Source organism: Frankliniella occidentalis, unplaced genomic scaffold (genome assembly GCF_000697945.3).
Source record: "Frankliniella occidentalis isolate FOCC.00 unplaced genomic scaffold, Focc_3.1 Scaffold32, whole genome shotgun sequence".
NCBI lineage: Eukaryota > Metazoa > Arthropoda > Insecta > Thysanoptera > Thripidae > Frankliniella > Frankliniella occidentalis.
Genome location: NW_026267162.1, coordinates 1,619,472 through 1,619,960, shown reverse-complemented (window position 1 = coordinate 1,619,960; position 489 = coordinate 1,619,472).

Sequence of the window (489 nt, the reverse complement as noted above, 5' to 3'; positions counted from 1 at the left end):
AATCCTTAAGGATTTCCCAAAGAGTGGAAATTTTTGTTTAGTTGGTACTAATTTATACGTTTCTCTTTTTCCAGGTAATGTCTTACCACCAACATCACAATTCCTACCGGAACAACAATCGGTGGGCACACCGGGAGCCTCTCTCGCGACGCGGAAGGAATATGTTTGGTTTGTTAATCTTCCCTGTTTTCTTTTGATCTTGTCGAAATGTTTTGACCTGGCACAGTACGTCCTAAGGGCGCGCCTGCCGCCGACTCGCGGCCGCGCGCCTCGTGCGCCTCCTCCGCGGGTCGGCTCGGCTCCATTAGGTTATTATCCCGCACGATATATACGCGACATGCGCGCCCGCCGCCGCCTCATGGCCGCCCCAGCAGCGCTTTTAATTACTTTATACAGTCTCGCACGCAGAGACATTTTTCAGAGCACCGGGCGCTGTTGAGGTGCTTGTTTTATCAGGGCCCCGCCGCGGTCGCGCATACACAGTGTGCC